Source organism: Mya arenaria, chromosome 9 (genome assembly GCF_026914265.1).
Source record: "Mya arenaria isolate MELC-2E11 chromosome 9, ASM2691426v1".
Classification (NCBI taxonomy): Eukaryota; Metazoa; Mollusca; class Bivalvia; order Myida; family Myidae; genus Mya; species Mya arenaria.
In genome coordinates, this window is record NC_069130.1 from 38992399 (window position 1) to 39008092 (window position 15694).

The following is a 15694-nucleotide window of genomic DNA, read 5'->3' on the forward strand; positions in this document are numbered from 1 at the left end:
ACATTATGTATATTTTCTTCAAAATTGAACGGTAAACTATCATAAATTGTCTTTTAAATTGTTCATTAGACATCATAGAAAATGATTTCAGCAGGTTGTCTTATTATTAATTACTTTTTATGAATTTATAAAACTGCTTTATATTTTCAAACATCGAAATACTGCTCTGTTCAGAAGACTCACACGATCAATCAAAATGATATTTTCCATGTGTATTAATAATGCTGTTCGGTTGAACTTATGTTTTCTGTTAACTGAAGTTTATTTCACCAGAAACTGTTGTGTTTATTTCATAAGCTCTGATAATGTGAAAAAAAAAATCAAATATAGACAAAATATTTACTTGTCGCTCTTTGTAGCCCTTGGAGTTTGGGGTTGGGTGTAATGAAACTTAAATAACTTTTTTAATTCACGGTAAAAAATCTTCAAAATTTGGATTTTATAAAAGTCCCATAGTGTACCATGATAATAACTATGTTGTCGGTGAAACCTTTAATAAAGTGTGTATTACTTATACCTTAATTCAGTTTAAATAATTATGGTCTTTAAGGATTTTTGTTTTCATATAGATTTCCTGTTATATTGAGCTTTGTCAATTTTGTTGTTGTTTTGTATTATGTACAATTACTACTTCTATTTCCTAACTTAAAAAAAAATGTCTCATTTGTCAAATGGAATTGGTACATATTTCATATAAAGTGAAAAAACACACACTATTTTTAAAGATGCACTCTTACTCCCAAATAAGACTTATCACAATTAATATTATTGTTTTGATTTTTCAAAATGGGTTGATAGATGTCAACAACAATGTTTCTAATGAAGGATTTTGAGTTCAATTTGCTAATAAGAATGAACATAAAACATGGTACATGTATTTCTGCCTTGTGATACTATAGTAGACCACAGTAAATCTTTTAGCAATCACCAATCATTTGATATTTGTCATGCTTTCTGCTATTATAAACAGGGTCACAAGCTTGTTATCAGTAAACAATATTTCAGTAAATGCATTATTTAGTAAGAAGTTATTGTTTTATCAGTCAATTTGATGTGTGATATAAATACAATTATATGTATTGATTTCAAATAAGAGTTTCACTTTAAAGATGCTCATTTAAAGATAATGAACAGACACACAAAAACTAGACACATTTGAAACTAATTATATGAATGATTATTGTTTAGGTGACCTCTGATTTGTTTTGGAGATATTTATAAATAGGTGTTATTCTTTGTTGTCTTCAGCTTCTTATACATTTAAGGATTTTTATAATTGCTTTTCTGGTATATATTAATTTAATGCAAAGGAAAACACACTTTAAAGTAGACACATTCGATACTAATTATACAAATGATTATTGTTTAGATGTACTCTGATTTGTTATGAAGATATTCATAAAAGGGTGTTCTTCATGTTATTATACATTTTGGACTTGATTTAGTATTGCTTTTCTGGTATATATTCATTTAATGCACAAAGAAATTATTTTAAGTGTTCTGTATCACTTTCACACATTGTTTACTATTTGTGCATATTTGGCCTATTTATGCTTATATGTGCATTGTTGTATTTCAAAACCTATGTGAAAAATAGAAACAGTATTATTTCTTTCATACATAGTCTGATACATATTCAGTTTGTATGCATTATTTTTTTGTCATATTTAAAAATTTGCCATTGTCCTATAAGACACATGGTATTTTTGTGTTAAAATCACTATCAACTAAAAACATCCATTTTCAACTCTTCCTTACCATGTAAATGGAGAAGTTATAATAACTCCATTTACCAGTTTTTTATGCAATTTGTCCAATTTCATACATTTTAGTATTATTAAACAGCTAAAAACAAGGCATGTTATGTTATAATTGCATTTCATCTAGTAAACAATGTTCTCTTTTTATATAACAGTTCAATAATTATGTTCTATTTATGTTTGTTACTTTTAGACGAAATGATAATGTTTATTAAAGTACTACAAAAATTGTTATTTCATGTCACTTCTTCATGATGAATTCCCCATTTAATCAGGAAACTTACTCTTCCATTCAAGTTGTCATTCCAGCATGGTGACGCTGCACCCTCCCCCTAAACGATTAGAACTGCAGTGTAAAAGAAAAATAACTCTATTTCAGCGAATTGCAAGAGTTATTCCCTTTGTTCCTTTTCCTGTCCGGAGCATAACAAGAAAACTACTTTTAGAATTTCATTAAACATCATTAAATGGTAAAGCACAACAAGAGGAAGTGCAGTGCACATGACTATAGCTGTATTTTAGCTAATTACAGAATTATTGCCCTTTGCCTCTTTTTCTTGACCAGAGCATTACTTTAAAAATACTCCTGGTATTGAAATAAAACTTGGTGTATAGGTGGCAATGACAAAATCTTCAATTTCAATGCTTTAGCCTATGTTGTTAAGCAGAATACTACAAATATTTTGAGAATTTCATGGATGCGGTTCGATGCATTGTAGTATGCTTGTTGGCCTTGACATTCCTTGTTTTTCAACATATAACAAATGCATAAACTATTAAACGGCACCGTTTGATGCTTTGCATCAATGGTCTTTCTTGTAGGATTATTGACAGCACCTATCAGTACCACCCAGCTCGTGTGCCTGTGGTTCGAGGGCAAGTCATTAACCGATTCAAAGTGTGACATTTATGCTGGCGTGATAAACATTCTATCATGTAGACTAAGTTGTATGCAAAGCGGGAATAACATTCCGGAAATTGAACTGCCGTCTGTATTAAAGGAACACGAATGCTTCGTGCAAAATCCCATGGTTTACCTTGCGCTGGCAAAGTTAGCAAACACAACTTTGTTTTCAGAGTGCAGAGATTCGTCTGTTGTTTTCAGCAACAAAACAGTCAACGCTTTGTTAAGCAGGGAGCAGGTTGAATTTGCATTCAAGTCAGGCTTACTCACGGAGAAGAAATCCAACTCATTGATCAAGAGATCATCTCACTTTTCATTCTTTCATAAAACACTTCAAGAGTTTTTAGCGGCTCTTCATTTATGTTTAAATGAAAACGACTACAGTCAGCTATCAAGCAAGTACGAACAAGATAATAAGAAAAATATCTTGGGAGATGTTTCTCAGACATTTATTTTCATATGTGGAATGAAGCCCGAGCTCGGTGTGCAAATGTCTTCATGGATCAATAGTTCTATACCAGACATACCTTCATGGAGCCATAGTTCTAGACCACCATCATTCTTCAATAGAGAGGCTAAACTACTTCAGTCCCTGATTCGATTCTCTCCGGACACCGTGAAGCCAGGGCGAACAACTATGGTGACATACCGCTCTATCTCCCACACTTCTTTATTTATAGTGACGAGGATGCCGTAGTGTTAAAAAATCTGATGATGATAAACAAGGAACGTATTCAGTCACTATACATCCATAAATGCAGTGATCAAATTAATGGGGAAGAGCTGCAGGAGGTGATCACATCCTCCTCCGACTCCCTCAAAGCAGTGACACTGGTGTACCGTGATGGACAGTATGACCTGTCCCAGTGTCACAGGCTGGAATATCTGTGTATATGGGGAGACAATACAACACGTGTGCAGGTTGATCCAACACATATTACAACATGTTACTTATAATTATTCTGTATCATCGAATGTTGAAATGTACATATTTAGATTATTTAAAGACGATCAAAGGTGGAGTAAACTACAACGTGTTGGGTTACGGAGAGTTAAGAATGTCCAGTTACTTGTGGATACACTACCAAGTCTCCCTCAGTTACAACGCCTTGACATAAGGGATACAGATCTAGGTGAGCTCCACCTCCTCCCTCCAGCCTCCATCACCGATATTACACATGTGGGTGTGTCAATGACAGCGGAGGCGGTGCGGGGTCTGATAGAGACGATGAAGAACATACCACACAACATTACATGCTACATGGGGCTCTGCCCGGTGAAACCTGCCAGTGAGATGAAAGACATCCGAAAACATATGGACAGTTCGGCGTCATTCAAGGTTCTCGAATTTGACAATACGAGTGGATTGCTTCATTTCAAATTCACCAAAATGTGAACAATAAGTTAAATGTTAGCATCGATTATGGGAATTCATGTTTGATGAAAAGTAGTGAAACAATCAATGGGGAAGTGCCAAACTAATTATTATCAACCACTTTCTATGTGTATTCAGTTAATTTGATTTATGTTGTGTATTTACATGCATCCTAAAATAGATTTAACTTGACACAGCAATGTCGTTGGGACAGGTGGTATTAAATATATCGAACTTGGATGAAAACTTTCTTTTTTAATTATAACACAAAAGTCTGTAATCAACACGCGCAATTTCCAGGTCCATACCTCAAAGACTAGAATCACCATGGGGGTGCGTTAGCAAATCCGTGTCCGGGCCACAACTTGGTCACTAATAAAGTCATTTTCAAATAACTTTATACAAAGCATCATTACATTAAAAGGATGTGTCGCGCGCAATTTCCAGGTCCATACCTCAAACACTAGAATCACCATGGGGGGCGTTAGCAATTCTGTGTCCGGGCCACATCTTTGTTACTAATAAAGTGATTTTCAAATAACTTTATACAAATCATCACTACATTAAAATGATGTGCCACATGCAATTTCCAGGTCCATACCTCAAAGTCTAGAATCACCATGGGGGGACGTTAGCAATTCCATGTCCAGGCCATAACTCAAAGACTAGAATCACCATGGAGGGGGGGGGGGGCGTTAGCAATTCTGTGTCCGGGCCACATCTTTGTTACTCGTCCGTTAGCAATTCCGTGTCCGGGCCATAACTTGGTAACTAATAAAGCGATTTTCAAATAACTTTATACAAATCATCACTACATTAAAAGGACCTCAAGCCGAATCTTCTTCAGGCGTATAATGCTCCGTTTCGCGGTGCTCTTGTTTAATTATAACACAGCAGTCCGTAATCAACACGTGCAATAGTCGGTTCAACTTGATGGACATTTTTTAAAAGAATCCCTCAATAAATCAACTAATTTCCTAGTTTAATGTGATATCATTTGATAAATGTTAAGTACTTACTTCGCTAAGAGATTATTAATTGGTATGGAATATTTAACTTATTTCTTTATTCACAATGGCATTCTAGCTCAGCTGTTTTTTTATATTCTGTATTATAGAAATGTATCAATAACACGTTGACTTTTTTAATTTTTATGATCTATTACATAAATTTCACATTATTATAATGCTATCTACAAAACTATGATATCATTTATGCACCAGTCAATTGTAACCACGGCCCTCAGGTCCGGGGGTATACCGGGGAAAGGCGGGGAAATTGGCCGTGTTTTTACCTTCCAGGTGGCCCTGCAGTGCCGTGTGAGTGCGGTGGTTTTGTCTTCGCGCCAACTATAGCAAGGAATTGGCCTTACCTAGGGTCCCTGGGGTGCGAGGGCATTAAACGGGGACCTTACCAGCAATTCGTCCCCGCAAGACGGGGATTTTACCCGGGCTTGGCAGGAACGAAAGTCAAAGTCCCCGCTATTCCCCGGACCTGGGGGAGGGGCGTAGTTATAATTGACTGGTGCATTATCGACAAATGCTTCAAAGGAAATACCCAAACAATAAACACATTGAGTTTCCTAAATAATAGAATATACAATGCCCTATTATTATACGTGTCACACAATTGGAGTATTATTGAAGAAGATATGATTAAATGTTGAAAATATTGTTTGATTTGTATTTAATATGATGAGGATGAAAATGTGTTTGAATGATGATGATGATGATGATGATGATGATGATGATGGTGGTGGTGGTGGTGGTGGTGACAATGACGACTTCAACCACGGCGACGATGTCGATGATGATGATGATGATGAAAATGACGACGACAACGATGTAGACGTCAGTGATTATGGTGGTGGTGGTTGTGACGCTGATGATGATGTGATAGTGATGATGATGATGACGACGGCGGTGGCGATGGTGGTGGTTGTGTTGATGATGATAATGATTATAATGATTATGATGATGATACTGGTGGTGGTGACGACGGCGACTACAACGACGACGATGATGATGATGGTATTGTTGTTGGTGGTGATGGTGATGGTGGTGGTGGGAGGATGATGATGATGATGATGATGATGATGATGAAGATGATGAAGATGATGATAAGCTAATAGTATATGACTAAGAAGTCAAATTTAAGGCTGGATAATAAATGTTGACTTGATCTTGAAGTAAGATACGTAAAAATTATACAACACACTCATGAAGTACGTTATATCAAAATAATCATGCAAGGCAAAGTATTTCTAATTTAAGCAAAAGTCAGTAAAAGTGTTTTTGTCTACAAATACACACTTTACAGTAGTAGATTTTAGCAGGCTCCGAAATACATCTGATAGCATTTATATGAATATATATTTTGGTGACTGTCGGACACATCTACTACCAGACCATTTTACTACCAGAAGGCGGGCACATCTATCACCTTACTACTATTTACGAGGTCTATCTATCTCGTAGCTTGCCGGAGATGGCCGAGTTGTTACGATTGACCTGGCGTCAAACCACACAAATTGCAGACACAGCCAACGTTCTTCAAGAACCTTATACACTGTTCCATGTCAATTATTATCATTTAATATAAAACAGTTTAGTCATATCATTTTATTCTTTAAATTTGACCGTTTTATAAATAAAACATCAACATGTTCACTATAAATGTATACTTATAGCAATTCACCAATTTTTTTTTATTGAAAACAAATATAAAGTGACACTCGTATTTAATATCAATACATACACGTGTAAAAAAAAGCATAATTCTTGAGTGTTACACCTTTAACGACTTCTTAGATAATGCATATATGGATAATATTAATTACTGGTTACAAGATTGCGTCATTCGGTGAGGTATCGTCATCGGTGGGGCGTCGCCCATAGCGTCATCGTCGAGGTGTCGTCATCGGTGAGGCGTCGCCCATAGCGTCATGGTCGAGGTGTCGTCATCAGTGAGGTGTCGCCCATACCGTCATCGTCGAGGTGTCGTCATCAGTGAGGTGTCCCCCATAGCGTCATCGTCGAGGTGTCGTCATCAGTGAGGCGACGCCCATAGCGTCATCGTCGAGGTGTCGTCATCAGTGAGGCGTCGCCCATAGCGTCATCGTCGAGGTATCGTCATCAATGAGATGTCGCCCATAGCGTCATCGTCGAGGTGTCGTCATCGGTGAGGCGTCGCCCATAGCGTCATCGTCGAGGTGTCGCCATCGTCGAGGTGTCGTCGTCAGTGAGGTGTCGCCCATAGCGTCATCGTCGAGGTGTCGTCATCGTCGAGGTGTCGTCATCAGTGAGGCGTCGCCCATAACGTCATCGTCGAGGTGTCGTCAACGTCGAGGTGTCGTCATCAGTGAGGCCTCGCCATAGCGTCATCGGTGAGGTGTCGTCATCAGTGAGGCCTCGCCATAGCGTCATGGGGTGTCGCCGATTACGTCATCGGTAAGGTGTCACCCATAACGTCAACGGTGATGTTTCCCCCATAGCGTTTTGCTGAGGTGTCGCCAATAGCGTCATCAATGAGGTGTCGCCTATTGCGTCATCGGTGAGGTATCACCCATAGTGTCATCGGTGAGGTATCACACAGCGTCATCGCTGAGGTGTCACCCATAGCGTCATCGCTGATGTGTCGCCCATAGCGTCATCGGCGAGGTGTCTCCCATAGCCTCATCGGTGAGGTATCGTCATCGATGAGGTGTCGCGCATTGCGTCTTCGGTGAAGTGTCGCCCATAGCGTCATCGGTGAGGTGTCTCTCTCGGTGAGAAGTCGCCCATTGCGGCTTCGGTAAGGTGTCGCCCATAGCGTCAACGGTGAGGTGTCGCCCATAGCGTCAACGGTGAGGTGTCACCCATAGCGTCAACGGCGATGTATCACCCATAGCGTCATCGGTGAAGTGTCTTCCTCGGTGAGAAGTCGCCCATTGCGTAATCGGTGAGGTGTCGTCCATTGCGTCATCGATGAGGTATCATCCATTGCGTCATCGGTGAGGTGCCTTTCAAAGCTTCATCGGTTAGGTATAACCCATTGCGTCATCGGTTAGGTATCACCCATTGCGTCATCGGTGAGGTATCACCCATAGCGTCATCGGTGAGGTGTCGCCCATAGCGTCATCGGTGAAGTGTCGTCATCGGTGAGAAGTCGCCCATTGCGTCATCGGTGAGGTATCTCCCATTGCTTATCGGTGAGGTGTCATCATCGGTGATGTGTCGTCATCGGTGAGGCGTCGCCACGATACGCCCATCGTGCCATAAAAGAGATATCACTCCCTTGCTGGCAAACTCCATAATCGCTCTGTTGGGAAGACGGGTCTGTGGGGATGTTTTCTGCCAAATAAAAAAGGCTTTTATTAATGTTTAATATTATGTCCCTGCTAACATTTGGATAACCTAATATACCACCATCATTATCCTATGTAATAACAACAATATAAGTAGCAGCAGCAGCAGCAAAGGTACCACCGTTATCGTCATCTTTATCACGTATTCAATCGTAATTATAATATTAATCATGAACTTCGAATATAATTGTATCTTACATCTTTCTTGCATCAATGATATTCCAGCTATTGAATCCAGCTATGTGTTGTTATATTTATACCATAGCTGCTCACTGGCGCAGCATCACTTCAGTCACTTCCGGTTGAATGGAGGGACACTTCCGGTACCATAGACGCTGAAACATGTAAACTAGGCGTGTACTTACATATTTCATCAGACTATCCACTTGTCAAGACATTTACTATTTCCATTCTAGATATTATCATAAATCCCAATACAAACGAAGCAACCTACCGTTATCATAAAATGTCTGCACAAATGTGCAATATTATATAGTTTTATATTAGTACACACGAACATGAGATAAACATTTTCTGCTACCCAGGTTTGGTTAAAGAAGGGGAAAATGCTGGCACCTTTTACACTCTCATTGTAAAATTTCTAAAACTAACAGATAATGCCGATATTCGTGTTTTTCTTAAATTCGGATTGTTTAGATAATTAAAACTTCTGTTTTACGAGATTAAAATGTGTTATTGTTGTATTTTTGTTGTTGTTTTTTTTAAATTTAAAGTACTTATTTATAAAGAAAAAAAATCGCTTTAACCAGACAGGCTTTCGAACAAAAGTGCATCCTCATAGTGCAAAACCATCAACATTCGTTAAAACTAAAAATACAAAATATATATTTTTGCTTAAAATACGTTCTTTTGCACAGAAGTAAGCGAAATGGAACTTATGTTTGGTTGTTGTTGTGTCGATGGCAGTTGGTGGGAAGAAATACAGGTGCGTTGGAGTACGTCAAGTAGTCGGGGAAGAGATAGCAGCGACTATATCATGGCCTCATACGATAGCTGTGATCCTGGGAATATCCTTTAAAATAACAACAACTGCATCATCACCACAAGAACCATATTCAGCATCTATTTCTAATCATCATTATTATAATTTTAATCATTAAGTTTTAATCATATTTATTTTTTTAAATTTTTCGTGTTTTTTTCAATTATATTAAAGCAAGAGTGCTATTTCAATAAATGATATTTCCCTTCAGCTGTGTGAAGTTAGCTAAACATACGACATTGGACATTGGACATTCAAGATCGAATGTTGTGCTGGCACGACATTGGACATTGGACATTCAAAACTGAAAGTCGTGCTGGCACGACATTGGACATTGGACATTCAAAAATGAATGTCGTGCCAGCACGACATTGGACATTGGGATTTCAAAAATGAATGTCGTGCTGGCACGACATTGGACATTCAAAATCGAATGTTAAGCTGGCACGACATTGGACATTGGACATTCAAAAGTGAAAGTCGTGCTAGCACGACATTGGACATTCTAAAATGAATGTTGTGCTGGCACGACATTGGACATTGGACATTCAAAAGTAAAAGTCGTGTTAGCACGACATTGGACATTGGACATTCAAAATCGAATGTTGTGCTGGCACGACATTGGACATTCAAAAGTGAAAGTCGTGCTAGCACGACATTGGACATTCAAAAATGAATGTCGTGCCAGCACGACATTGGACATTGGACATTCAAAATTGAAAGTCGTGCTGGCACGACATTGTACATTCAAAAATGAGTGTCGTGCCAGCACGACATTGGACATTGGACATTCGGATTTCAAAAATGAATGTCGTGCTAGCACGACATTGGACATTCAAAATCGAATGTAGTTCTGGCACGACATTGGACATTGGACATTTGAAAGTGAAAGTCGTGCTAGCACGACATTGGACATTGGACGTTCAAAATCGAATGTTGTGCTGGCACGACATTGGACATTGGACATTCAAAATTGAAAGTCGTGCTGGCACGACATTGGACATTGGACATTAAAAAATGAATGTCGTGCCAGCACGACATTGGACATTGGGATTTCAAAAATGAATGTCGTGCTGGCACGACATTGGACATTGGACATTCAAAATCGAATGTTGTGCTAGCACGACATTGGACATTGGACATTCAAAAGTGAAAGTCGTGCTAGCACGACATTGGACATTCAAAATCGAATGTTGTGCTGGCACGACATTGGACATTCAAAAGTGAAAGTCGTGCTAGCACGACATTGGACATTGGACATTCAAAATGAATGTCGTGCCAGCACGACATTGGACATTCAAAAATGAAAGTCGTGCTGGCACGACATTGGACATTCAAAAATGAATGTCGTGCCAGCACGACATTAGACATTGGACATTGGGATTTCAAAAATGATTCAATGATCGAATGTTGTGCTGGCACGGCATTGGACATTTAAAATCGAATGTTGTGCTGGAACGACATTGGACATTGGACATTCAAAATTGAAAGTCGTGCTGGCACGACATTGGACATTCGACAGTCATAAATGAATGTCGTGCCGGCACGACATTGGACATTCAAAAATGAAAGTCGTGCTGTCACATTCAAACTAATGTATGACATGTTTTATGAATGAATGTTTTCTACCGACTTTAAATTAATTCGGATGGCATGCAATTTTCGGAATTTTTTTGAGATATTGTCTTAAAATTATTTGAAAAGTGTTAGAGATCACAAAAGCAATGACTCATTATAAATTTATAAACACCAAGAGAGCATTGTCATTACGGTTCCATCGCAATATTTGAAACTTAAGCATGATTCAGATAGACATGATGTCACATATGCAGAGAAAGATTCAAATGAATATACTTATGAATGGTCGTGGATTATATGTAGACAAGCAGTGATAATGCTTTCGAAATGGCATACTTTTAATAAGCTTAATTGTTTACACACCACTGCTACACATCCAGTACCATTTATAAACGAAGTGAAGATAATTATATTCACAGTATATGATGACATATGGAAAATATACACATGCATTGATGATTCCAAAAAATATAATTGTAATCGTTCCTACATCTACTTTATCTGGTTTTACGTATTATAACACGAAGTATTGTCAATGAGCCGATTAAGTAACCTATTACTGCCTGTCGACTTATTTTTTATCGACTCAATTAGTCACAACATTTGATTTTGAATGTCCCATGTCCAATGTCGTGCCAGCAAAAAAAAATCGATTTTGAATGTCCAATGTCCAATGTCGTGGCAGCACAACATTCACTTTTGAATGTCCAATGTCCAATGTCGTGCCAGCACAACATTCGTTTTTGAATGTCCAATGTCCAATGTCGTGCCAGCACAACATTGGATTTTGAATGTCCAATGTCCAATGTCGTGCTAGCACGACTTTCACTTTTGAATGTCCAATGTCCAATGTCGTATGTTTAGCTAACTTCACACAGCTTTTTCCTTCCGTTTATTTTCCTCTTGTTTTTGTTTTTATTTCATACCATGGCAGCTCACTGGTGGAGCGTCACTTCAGGTGACAAGGGCACCCCAAGTAAAATCAACTGTTAGAGATCTTATATATAATTGTAAATGACTTGGTACTTAACTACTCCGCATGGCCTTTTGGAATGATCTGACGATGTGAACGGTTTATTTACTCACAGCCATTGCAAGTAAAACGCAAAATCAATAGAAACGTTTCGGCAAAATCCCACAAAACATTTCATTTTAATATCAGTCGGGCTAATGAATGTAAAACACACAAAACATACATGCAACAGGTAAGTTGGTTCGATGGCCGCCACTTTGAAAGAATCATGTCACGCTTCCCGCCTGAACAATATACATGCAGGGCTGACCAATTAACGTACATGGCTGGTCGTACAGTGCAATGATACCTATTAACGTACATGGCTGGTCGTACAGTGCAATGATACCTATTAACGTACATGGCTGGTCGTACAGTGCAATGATACCAATTAACGTACATGGCTGGTCGTACAGTGCAATGATACCAATTAACGTACATGGCTGGTCGTACAGTGCAATGATACCAATTAACGTACATGGCTGGTCGTACAGTGCAATGATACCAATTAACGTACATGGCTGGTCGTACAGTGCAATGATACCTATGTTTAGCATAGGTCACGAATAGCCGTTTGATATGGAATTTATCAGCGAGCGTAGCGAGTTGATAACTCCATATCAAACGGCTACTCGTGATCTATCCGACTTAGGCAACAGAAAGTGTATTGCTTGTTTTTCATGCCGATACCATACATTTGTATGAGAAAAATGTCAGGAAAGCACAGGAAACAAACATTTTTGCAGTATTAAGAACGTCCTTGTAGCATAAGTAGGTGCACGATTTGCACGAGATTTACCAGTTGAAATATCCGACAGAAAATCAGTTGTGTGTGAGGTTTATCAAACACTTTGCAGGCCTATGATTGGCTGGCTGGAGGTAGCTGTTGTCTAATACTTGGTGATGCACTTTATTGGAAGAAGAAGAAGAAGAAGAAGAAGAAGAAGAAGAAGAAGAAGAAGAAGAAGAAGAAGAAGAAGAAGAAAATATCGCTCAATCCTATAAGTTGACGTGTCAATGGGCTAAAAGGCATTGTTTGAATACAATGGCATTTTAACACGTCTTAGCTTTGTTGTGATACTTGAATTAAGAGTTAGAGCTGTCCTGACGGGGCGTAGTTGACGTTTATATGTAATATATTTGAAACACCCTACAATTATATTTTTGTTTAATGCATTGAGACATCTTTTATTGAAAGAATTTTTAAAGCTGCAAAATGTAATTTGGACCATTGATACGTAGGCAGGTTTTAGATCAGATGTGGCCAGGGGCGTAGCTAGACCAAATACGATTTGTAAGCCCGTTCTACTACGGGAGAAGTGTTTAAAAATAACCATTTTTTTTACAACACACAGACGGTACTACAAACTAATTCATTATCAACTAATCTGGTTAGATAAAATGCATGTACCGAGGTGTAGGTTTGAGAGAGAGAGAGAGAAGGATTGCATATAGGGAATATTAAACAGTAGAACCCATACATGCAGAATTTTGACAAACCCAGTGAGATCGCAACCCAAGAAATTAACTTGGCTCGGGGTTTTTTAAGCACTTCGCAACAAATTTTGTATTTTTCCTAAATCTGCTGGACGTGCGAGGTGGGGAAACCATTGATTTATGCATACGAGAGATTCATGTACGATTTGGTTTGAACGTGTCACGGATTCGAGGTAGAGATATGTACAGGTTTGCATAGATTGTGCAATAGGTATGTTGTCAGCGGCCTTTATTTTTGTCCATGACCTTCATACTTGTGGCTTCTGTGTAACACATCGACACAGAAGCGTCGTGTGTTAAAGGGACTAGACACCAGATGATACCATTGCAAGATAAAAAGAAAATTGTCAAAAAACTAAAATTGATATCGTTGTGTACAACGCAATATTACTATCTGGTGTATCACATCGATAAAGACGCATTATTTAACATTATACATTATTGCGTGTTTTTCCAAATCAAAATTTACTGAGGTTGTCTACCACGCATATCCCACAGGCATCTGGATCATTGTTTGTCACTTAAATGTTGTTTAATACAATGTGATAAACAACACATCTGAAGATATTAAGTGTCTTTGATATACAAAAAAAACTTTCTTTTTTGTATATCAAAGACACTAAATATCTTCAGATGTGTTGTTTATCTCATTGTATGTACCCAAAATGGTTAAACAACATTTAAGTGACAAACAATGATCCAGATGCCTGTGGCAAATCCCAGTAATTTTTAAATAGGTGTTATCTGGAATTCAGTGAGAAAGGGTTTTCCGCTAATTTGCATGTAGGTACAAACACATTAAGCCCAGATTGGTGTGGTGATCTATTCATATTAAAATTCAGCTAATCCATAGTCTTTGTCCATATTAAATTATTAAGATGACATAAGGTCATAACAGTTAACCAAGTATTTGTACCTACAGATTAATAACATTACGGAGTAAATTGGTGGTGTTAGTAGTTTATACTCCGGGTCCCGGCGTGAGCACATTGAAGGGTCCCAGAGTGACAGTTCAACCACCGCACACCTATCCTGGGCGGTGAACCAGTACTAGGTGCCTTCACTTCTGCAAGGAACTGACAACTTCTGTACATGCCAGGGGCAGTGGTACAGTGCGAATGGTCGTAGAAAGGATTTCATAACCAATCACAACAGAAGTGACCTGGTCCGCCCGGGAATCGAACCCGGGTTGTCCGATTAACAGTCCAACGCTCTACCGACTGAGCTAACCGGGCGGACAATTACGGAGTAAATCTATTAGCGTCGATATATGTATCTGTACTAATCACGTGACTTTCACATGCTCAATTAACGCACTATAAACTGGGAAACCATCATGCGCAATTTTTAAACGGGTAAACTTAGTAGAGACAGCAACGAACAGATACATAGAACAGAACAGAACATTTATTTCCAAGAAGGTCATAAACCCATCTGGCAAAACATGTACATATACCCACGCTTTCTATCACGTTAAATGATGTATCATAAGCTTCATAATAGTTTGTAATGATAATTCTAGACATGTTTTGAGGAAATACTGTATTTGCCGATTTACGGACCATTCGGTGTCTAGTCCTTTTAATGTTTCGATTGTAAGTCAATGTTAATTATTTATATTTTGGCATGCCCGGACTGCAAATGGTGAAATTTAAACTAACTAGCCGAAAAGTTTTAGTAACGCTATTGGAAATTGAGCTATTTTGGGCTTGAATTGACAGATATCTGTTCAAATTAGCACCCGCCAATTGCATTTTGGTGTTCGTTCATAAATCTTAGTAAAATTACTCAATTGCAACAGTTAAAACGCAAGAAAAAGTAACTAAGGGTAATAACTCTGTAATATAATAGAGCTCTAAAATAGAGCTATGGTTCTTGCTTACTGCACTTCCTTTCAGTATGTTCTATCATTATATGAAGTTTAATTGAATTCAATCCATAAGTTTGCATCGGACCGACCGACCCACCGACCGACCGACCGACCACTGGGTGACTCCAATGTACCCCTTTCAATGTGCATGTTCCAGAATTATACATTCTGTTTTCAGTGATCAACTAATGATACACACTGTACATGTTCTAGAGTTATAGAATCTGTTTCTTAATCATCAACCAGTGATATACACTGTACATGTTATAGAGTTATAGAATCTGTTTCTTAATCATCAACCAGTGATATACACTGAACATGTTATAGAGTTATAGAATCTGTTTCTTAAT